Source organism: Wasmannia auropunctata, unplaced genomic scaffold (genome assembly GCF_000956235.1).
Source record: "Wasmannia auropunctata unplaced genomic scaffold, wasmannia.A_1.0 LD334391.1, whole genome shotgun sequence".
In the NCBI taxonomy this organism is placed as follows: Eukaryota; Metazoa; Arthropoda; class Insecta; order Hymenoptera; family Formicidae; genus Wasmannia; species Wasmannia auropunctata.
Window position 1 is genome coordinate 28267 of NW_012028499.1, and position 6566 is coordinate 34832.

Sequence of the window (6566 nt, forward strand, 5' to 3'; positions counted from 1 at the left end):
TTCGAAAAGTTGGAGATACGCATTTACCGCCGCGCGAATCGTTTTACAGTTCGTTGATGGGTGACACCGTGTCTGAGAACGAGCACACGGCCAACGTATGGCAGCGGTTCTCAATCCGAACGCTCGGCGAGTACAGCGATCTGTACTTAAAAACGGATGTCTTGTTGCTGGCCGATATTTTTGAAAACTTTCGTGATAGTTGCATCGCGAGTTACGGACTCGATCCCGCACATTATTTCACTTTACCGGGTTTCACGTGGGATGCCATGCTGAAACATACTCATATTAAATTCGAACTGTTCACGGATATCGATATGGTAATGTTCATCGAGCGCGGTATACGTGGTGGCCTCAATCAATGTTCTAAGATACAGATACGCGCGGTCCAACAACAAATACATGTCATCGCATAATCCATTGAAACCATCGTCATACTTAATGTATTTCGATGTAAATAATCTGTACCGCTGGGCAATGTGTCAGCCATTGCCCTATACAAATTTTCGACAGGTCGGCGACATAACAAATTTTAATGTTATCAATATCGCATTGGATTCCCCGACAGGCTATATTCTCGAGGTCGATCTAGAGTATCCTCAACATCTTCACGACGCGCACGCTGACTTACCATTCTGTCCAACGATAAACCGCCCGGTAAAAGGCAAGAAAAACTCTTCACGACTTTGTATGATAAGAAGCGATACGTTCATTCACTATCGCAATTTGCAGCAGTGTACTCGTCATGGCCTCCGTATCACAAAAATGTATAGCATATTGTAATTCGCGCAATCTCCATGGCTTCGAGATTATATTGAATTAAATACACAATTTAGAATACAAGCCAATAATGAATTTGAAAAGAATTTATACAAATTAATGAATAATGCAGTATTTGGCAAAATCATAGAGAATGTGCGCAATCACGTCGATGTGCGACTATTTACAAAATAAGAAGGCAGATACAATGATCGCGAAACCAAATTTCCACAGTCGTAGCGTCTTTTCCGAGAATCTGATCGCGATAGAAATTCATAAACTCGAGATGAAGTTCAACAAGCCGATTTACGTGGATATGTCTATCCTCGACATATCTAAGACATGTTTGTATGAATTTTACCAAATATTAAGAATCAATTATAAATATAATTATTATCAATTATTAATATTTAAGACTGTCTTAAACACAGTCTTAAAATGTCGTAAACTAATTATAACATAGCCGTATTAGTATCTTAAAACATTACTTGTAAATATTAACCAAGGATTAGGAACAAGTGAATGGAGGAGCGCGCGCCGGCCCTGAGCGCCGCATGGACAAGAGCGATTATTCGTTAACTTTAACCAGCTCTCCTGCCAAAATTACTTGTCAGATCAAAATTTGCTAAAGGAAAAAGTTGTTCTTTTTAGCACAAAGTATTACGTACTCCAAATGCGCCAATTTTGGGACACTCTGTATATGAAAACTAATTTTAATACATTTATTAATATAATACATATTTAGTTTAATACATATATTGTTTAATATTTCTTCTCATTCCTTCTACCTGTTTCCTTAAAATGCTGATTCTATTGGGAAAAGATAACAGGTGGGAGAGAGAAAGAACGCGAACCTTCCCTCGCGTGGGAGGGAGACAGAGAACATGTTGTAGAGAAAAAATGTGAACAAGAACCTTTAATCAAAATGGCAGCGGCGCGCTCAAAATGACGCCACCGCGTTCAAAATGGCGGAACTGCCAACGTGGCGGCTGTCCATGGAGTTAAAAATATCTATTATTTAAATACTGTTTAACAGATTAATTATTTGCCATTTAACAGATTAATTAATTGATTGATTAATTAATTAGCGATGAATTAATTACCTCTTCCCTTGATCTACATCCTTTCCTCCCCACTCGACTATGAACCTACATTCCCCCCTCCCTTGACCTACATTTGGTCCAAAACCGGCCCTATTATACTACTGAAAATCAACAATAATTCCGTAATTTTGAAATGTTAGGCCGGGAAGCTACGTTTCGTGTGCGTCCGTTGCCGCCGGGTGTCGGTGCTTATGAGTAGCTTGAAAACGCGTTTCGTAAAATTCTTGTCTATGCGTTACGTGACTTCGGAAATGGCGACTACATAGGTTTGTCGTTCAATTCGGCGAATTTAACGCATGATTCGGCCGGCTTGTCATTTCGACCGGCGCGCGACTTAACTTACGAAGACATTTGACGTCTTGTAAGTTCGGAAGCGCCGATGGGCTTGATATCGCGCGGAATTTCAACGTGTGCGTTTTCAATGTCCAGGCACCCAGAGGTCGCGAGGGTAAACTCGCGACTCTTGAAAACGTGAAGAAACGTCTCCAATCCCGACAATTTATGTTTTCTCCGTTCTCTAGTATGCACGCAAATTCATTACGAGCGCTGTACTATGAAAGCGGGGGAATCTGAGGAGAGGTGGGCTGCGGTAAAACGCCAGAATTCGACGCTATAGCATGATCTCGCTCAGGCTTTGACACGAAAAGCTGGCGTCGTCATTTTACCGAGGGGATGTGGGATTCCGGAAATTGCGCGTTTCCAGCGTTTTCTTGCCACGAACAATGTCGCGATTGTCATTTATAACGCCGATACTTTAGGGAAAAAAACTGAGAGTAAGATATACGACGAGACCGCGATACTTAAGGCGGTAGGATGTGAACCCTCTCATACACTACATATTTTATATTACGAGGGCGATCGTCATTATAATACTATTTTAAATTTAAAAGCAACCGCGGCATGTAGAGGGGGGTATTGCATTCCGTGCAATATAGGCTACCGGGATAAGATTCATCGCTGTTCGAATAAATGTCCACGATGTAATAACACACCACCGTGCGAGATAGAAGACATGGAAATAATTAAGTGCGATATTTGCAAACGTTCGTTCTACGCATGTTCAAAAACATGTTTCAATCGTCACCGAGCGGCGAGATCATACGACGGGGAAAATCCGCCGAGTATGTGTAACGCGATTCACTTTTGCGAGCGTTGTCGACACGCGGTTAAAACATCGAAAAAACACAAATGTAGCGTTTCTTTTTGCAAAATTTACAGTTTACCGCAACCTATAAATCATTTGTGCTTTATGCAGCCTCTTTCTCGCGGAATCAGATCTTCTACTGTTGGTGTCAAATCTATCGAAAATTCTGAAATCGCGGAAGAGAAAGAGGGGCCGAATGACATGGGTGCGAGCGAAAGCGATAAAAAACGGACAGCATTCGTGTCTTACGATTTTGAGACGCGACAAGATGAATCTATCGAAGATGATAATGTAAATACCCACGTGCCGACACTCTGCGTCGCTCATCAAATTTGCAAATCGTGCGCAGAGTCACATGACCTCACAGAACGTTGCCAATGGTGTGGAGTGCGCGAATTTGTTTTCCGTAATGATCCGGTAAGAGAATTTGTACAACTCGTGACGCGGCCAACAAAAAGTTTTAGCCGGATCTGCATCGCGCATAACGCCAAGGTTTTCGACGCGCAGTTCATTTTAAAGTACATAGTTAAAAATTATGCAGAACTAAATCCGCGCGCGACATTAAACGGAACAAAATTTATAGTTTTAACGATGGATCGTGTAAAATTTATTGATAATCTTAATTATATACCGATGCGTTTGTTGGAATTGCCAAAAGCCTTCGGGTTGCCGGTTAATAATTGCAGAAAAGGTGTTTTCCCGCTGTTACGTTCGGTGGACTACACGATTTCTCCGTTCGCGAACGTTCGCTCAAATAAAGGGCTTAGAATAGGATAAAGTTTATTGGTTATCAATTGGTGGACAAGCATTGACCCAACGAAATCGACCGTTGTCAGTCTCCTTGGGAAGATTTATTTCAAATAACATTATAAGAACGAACAAAAGAATATTTCTAACGGAGGAATTTCGAAAACAGATAAAACCTTTTTCGCAGCAGTAAAATCCGACTTCAAAACGGTGCCCGAGATCCATATTTTCCAAAATAGGAAAAATAAATATTGTCATACCGAGGCTGAAGTCGCAGCGGAACTATAAAATTTGGCCTTCAGCCAAGGGGCAATGATTCACAAACTGGCACAAAGGGATGTAATAAAATTTAATTTCGAAACATGCTCTAGATTTCCGAAATTCCTTAAGAGGAGAAAGTTACCTCCTTAGCAAAAAAGGGCGATTTATCTGTTTTAATTATTAAGCCCTGGGCCGATATTAAAGACCTCAAGGTCACTTAATAAAAAGAGAAATCGATGACTAATGGAAACCTAGAAAAACAGTGCTTTTGTCAAACGGAAGTAGGCATTCCCAAACTCCGGGATCGCGCTAGAACGAACCCCTAATGGATGACCAATCAAACCAAAAATTGTAATGGTAAGGGTAACGTCTCACCGGAATCTGTAGTACCTCCAACCAATAACTGTAAAATAACCAACAATGTAAAACGGGCGGAGTGAATTCCCTCGAACTAGATTAAGTGAAGGTTAACAAATTAAATATAGCTTCATCCATATCATCTTGCCAATCAGATCTTAACTCTTTCAATTCAAGATCCCACACTCTTTGAGATCTCCTATATAAACCGGGAACTTTCTCGGATCACCCTCTCAGAACATCACCCGCTCTCAGAATATCACTCTCACCCAAAACATCATCCTCACTGGACATCGCCATCTCGGAAAGAAGTTTCACAAATTTTTACTCGCAAATCTTGTTAAGTTAACCGAAGTTAAGTTCGCGAGTGATCCAAACTACCGTGCGACACAACCAGGCAACCATCAACCAGCCAAGGGCAGCGAGGAACCGACATCACATTAGCAGAAAAGTAAGTTTTTTTTCCACCTTCTCTCCTCGCGAATAATCTCATCGAGACTCTCTGTGATTTCGAAACCTCTGTTCCGCGACTTGTCTCTAATTACCCTTGCCATTTCTAACTAGTCAGCGCTAAACCCGTCTCCTTCCTCCGGTTACGCCGCGCCGCAAGAAGAACCCGCCGTCGCCAAAATCGAGAAGCGCGCAAACTCCTCGACCAAGCTTACCAGGAGTGGTTAAATTCCTTAGAGCACCCCACGGAGAATCAGGAGAACGCAAAACCTGCGGGCCCACCATCACCGGCAGCTCCTCCGGCTAATTCTTTTTCTTCACTTCCCGAGGAAATTCTACTTTGTCCTCCTTCTGCGTCATCCCAGTTAACATTTAGAATTTTTCCTGACACTCCCTCGCGGTCCCCCTTGCCAACATTCTCTCTACCGTCACCTTCCTACTCTCCGGAACCTTTTCTCCCAGAGGAGCCTCGCGCTCCCTCCTCCGCGTGGTCAATCGTGACCATTGATTTGACGGACGACGAGGCAGAGATACGGGCCCCTTCCCCGGCAGATTCCACGGCAAGCGTGGAGTTTTTGGGGGAGGTTCCGCCTCCTCGTCCGCGTCTCTAGTATCATTATGGCGAGCACGATTCTTTTGAATCATTAATTTCTCAGTTTCCTCAACAGCTTTCCCCGCTGGAACCCGGTACCTACACCATAGGTCCGGATAATTTCAGTATCGAGGAAATTCGTTCCGTGGTCGCTAAGCTCAGGCCTAACGATTCAATTCCATTATTTCTCCATGGCCCTTCCCTTATATAATTCCCGTCCTTTTCTTTTATAATTTCTTTTCCCCTTCCACCGCCACGTTGGAGGAGCTCTCCGAAGAGTAACGATAATAATAATAACAAGCAAATATATATATATACATTTCCAGGACACCTCACGAGGCAAGCGATCGCATTTACTTGTGCTACACAAGTAGTACGTCAGGACAGCACTTGCGAAGAATCAATGCAAAAATTTGCAATGAATTTTTTCCTGGGGATGATTAAATATCTCTGAGAAAATACTTGTGCATGCAAGATTAGCGTATGTATGCAAACAACATAAACAATACGTTAAAAAAAACAGTGCCCTGATCATATAGCACTGATTAATCGTAATAATAAAAAAACGTGTTGCAAGAAAAAAAATTAAACATGTCCCATACAGCACAAACCGCGATAAATATGCTTCCAATTAGTTTTTAAGAAAACTAACCGTTATGAGATGATAATGGTTATCATTGCAGAAACATATTTGATTTCAAACAGATACGTGTCCATTATCGCGCAAACTGATTTCGATCGTCGCGTTCGTAACAGAAATGTAAATATGTAACGGAAGCGTAACTTTGTTGCGTAGAATATGTAATAACAAATATATAACGGTAGTGTATCAGATATGTAATGTCGATTTGCAACTGATACGTATGTTACGTCCGGTGGACTCCACGATTTCTTCGTTTTGTGAACACGCGATAAGATAAATTCTTAAATATAATAACGGCCATTAATCGACAAAATACCTCGACTCAACGAAATTGACCGTTGTCGGTTTCTTTGAGAAGAATTCGGTTTTAGCAAATAGTATAGAACCGAACGTGAGAGATATTTATTACCAAAAACAAATAAGGTATCTCAGTACACAATTTACCCGCGAAGAAAAACCTAAGTTCGGAACGTTTTTTTTGTTGTAAAAGAAAAAGGCTAACAGATAAACTGT

At 41.6% G+C, this 6566-nt stretch overlaps 1 pseudogene; it reads left to right on the plus strand.

Annotated features, from left to right (window-relative positions):
- The first annotated feature begins 314 nt into the window (after window positions 1-314).
- Window positions 315-3420, plus strand: LOC105458688 (annotated as a pseudogene).
- The last annotated feature ends 3146 nt before the right edge of the window (window positions 3421-6566 follow it).